General features: G+C 39.6%; 1 long non-coding RNA gene across 1 annotated transcript; it reads left to right on the top strand.

Moving 5' to 3' along the window:
• Positions 1-629: 629 nt before the first annotated feature.
• LOC120531730 lies at positions 630-2,669 on the top strand. Its single transcript, XR_005634148.1, has 2 exons — positions 630-1,038; positions 1,188-2,669. It is a non-coding gene; the product is annotated as an uncharacterized LOC120531730 (long non-coding RNA).
• The last annotated feature ends 335 nt before the right edge of the window (positions 2,670-3,004 follow it).

The raw sequence follows: 3,004 nt of genomic DNA, 5'->3' as shown, positions 1-3,004 counted from the left end.
TGTATTTAGGGGTTAATGCGGAGCAGCTGGTACTGCTGTGATGTTATATTCCATCCCAGGACCCTCCGGGGGGTGCGCACACTGTACGTTCTCTACTTGTTCCTGTGCCTTTCCATGGGGGCACCCCGGGAAAATCGATTAGTGATCTTAACAACGGATGGGCAGCTCATGTTGATAAGAGTGCAGACATTCTGAACACCACAAATATCGCGATGCTCCGTACTTTTTAATGCTATGAAATTTTTCCAGCTGTGTGCATCTCATCCAGCTATGCGTCCTATACAATGTCTTCGACTAACCACCCCACCTAGACTCTACTACGGGTGCGAGCTCAGAAAATGTATCGATACAATGTATTTTTAAAAATTATTATTTTGTCCAAAACATTCGTTTAATCCCCCAACCGCCCTTTCGCCCGTAGCTCTTTCCTAATCCTCCTGCTATTTTATGCTACCTGCGTTCCGGTAACCAGGAAGGTGTCTTCATTTGCAAACCATATGGAAATGTTTGTGTAAATGAGAGACTGCAGGTGGGTGGAAAGTGGCAGGTGTTGTTTCAGCACAGGTTAATGAATGTATACGCGTCTCAATGGTCTATTCTCTTCTGTTTTACAATCGCCTGAGCAGAGCTCACCCTCCAGCGCTCATCCTATCAGCTCCATCAACTCTAATTAACAAAACCGGAGTAAAGTTAGTTTGCATAGAGAGCCTGCAGTTTGGAATAATCACGAAGACTTAATCGCCTCCTCCTCCTCCTGCTGCCCTCCCCTTTGGATCTTGTGTCAATATTTGACCAGAGCAAACGCACCGTGTGACAGGTGTACCAGAGACAGTCCTCTCACTTTAAAAGCTCATATCCTTTTTTCACTCCTATACCTTTACAGATAAATGGCACGGTTGTTATTTTTAACCCGGCTATATAAACTCGCACTTTCGAGCAAAAGGTTCATTTTCCCCTTATGATCGCAAGAGGGAGAAATCGCGAGTTTTCATTTCTGTCTTCAACTGCCGACGTGTCACCTTTAGTAAAACCCGACAGGTAAGCGGGAGAGCGCGGCGTGCACACGCACCTGTCTGTCTGCCTGCCTGCCTGGCTGGCGGCGCGCGGAGGACAGTTGCGCTCCTACCGAAGATGTTTCGCTTTACTGTTCCTGTTCCTATCATAACTTTTTTGTTTCCCTTTCGCAGGTGAGACGATTTCATTATGAGCCCGGGGGATTTACTCTACAGTCTGGAGCAAAAAAAAAAAAAAAATAAGGAAAAAGAAATGTTTAAAATGCAGTCAAGAATGACATCCCAGACGGGTAGACGTACAGCATCTGTACACGGAAAGCTTCATCCGAAGATGTCAAGAAGTGAAGAAGTGGAGCAGCAGGGACCCCCGAGCAGTTTTCTGTATTTGCCTCACGTTGAGCCGGTCGTACAATACCTAAAGCTGAAGTTTTGTTCGTTCGGCTCGCGTTAAGCAGCTGCAGATTTTCAACGATTCTGCCAAGCGAAATTCTGGAGAAGAAGAAAATCTTTTTTGCCTCCTTCACTGTGCACCATACTAATAACATATTTTTATTTAGGAAATGATGAAATATCACGTAAAAGGCACTTTGAAGAGAAAGCACGGTGAATAAATCCTGATCCTTTTTAAAGGAGGCAATTCAGGACAGTGTTTGGACGTTTCCATAAAATATTATAAAAAACACTATTGTTACTTTATTTCAAGGGCGACTGCTTAAAATTATGTACTTTTTTTGTAAAATAAATCCCTTTTTAGTTTTCAGATATTAAGAAAGCCAGACAACAACTGAAAATCAAAAGAATTTAGTACTTTTATAAGTTGGGTCCTTATGGCAGGAGTAGCGTGTAACACCATTTCGTATCTTGCAGGTGATCTCCTGGGAACAAAGTATGGAACTAGAAATTTCATGGCAAAACTGCAATTCAAATTGGATTTTTTTGAAAAATATTTTAGCGCTAACTTTGAATGTTTTTGAAAAGGTTTAGATTCATCCATATAGAGAACTATTATTAATTCATATTAATACAGACCTCCGTAATCCTGATCTGGGAGATTTTCTAATCTGGGTTAGAAAATGGATGACTGTTTCTTATGGATCCTGTGGATCTTTGTTAAATTTACATTAAATTAGCACTTAAATCTGTGGGTATATACTGTATGTATATTTATATAGCCTACTCTATGCACTGCCAGCCCATACATAATCTGGCAATGCTATTCTGAGGGAAATCACCTATGGGTGAATGTTTATTGCATGTAATAAAAACATTTTGTTTTCTCCGGGTATATGAACTTTCATTCTTTGAAGTCTGAATGCCTTTAGCAGTGTAACTGAAATACGTTCTGAAATGGTTCATGAATGGAACTTTACTGAGTTATTTGGTTCCTTGTTGAATCATTTCTCAACAAATAAACCATTTTATTCTGGAAAGGGTTTTTTTGAATATAAAGTTGGTTCTTTGGGCTTGAAGAGGTTCCTAATTTGTGCACAACATTGAAATCTTTAATTTATATTAGCAGGATACTGACAGATCAAGAAAACCTGAACTTACCCTGTGTGGATGTATATACAGCAAGAGATCTTTTCAAAATCTTGTTATCATATGTTCATTTATGAAACCCTTTACAATCTAAATAAAGGTTCTTTTTGGATCTCACCTTTCAGATGTTTATTTTGGGAACTAAAAATGGTTCCTTGATGACTCTGCTCTGAAAAAGAATTTTGGCACCTTTATTTTTAAAAGCATAAGATGCGGTGCATCTCTGTGGTGTAACTGGAGAGAGAGCTCTCATTTGAGTTCTTATCTTCATAAAGTGCGTGATGATGTTTTAATAACCAAAACCTTGTGCTTCTGGCAGCCTTATTATTTTCCAGCTTGGTGTTTACCTTGACCTTTTTTGTTTCTTTCCAGTGTGGAACATTATTTCTAAGGTTAGGTGCATTGCATAATTATTAATTTGGTTAAATCAAGGCTAATGGGAATTATGTGTA

The sequence above is a fragment of the Polypterus senegalus genome, chromosome 6 (genome assembly GCF_016835505.1).
Source record: "Polypterus senegalus isolate Bchr_013 chromosome 6, ASM1683550v1, whole genome shotgun sequence".
NCBI classification, from domain to species: Eukaryota; Metazoa; Chordata; class Cladistia; order Polypteriformes; family Polypteridae; genus Polypterus; species Polypterus senegalus.
This window is presented reverse-complemented; position numbering and strand designations above follow the sequence as displayed.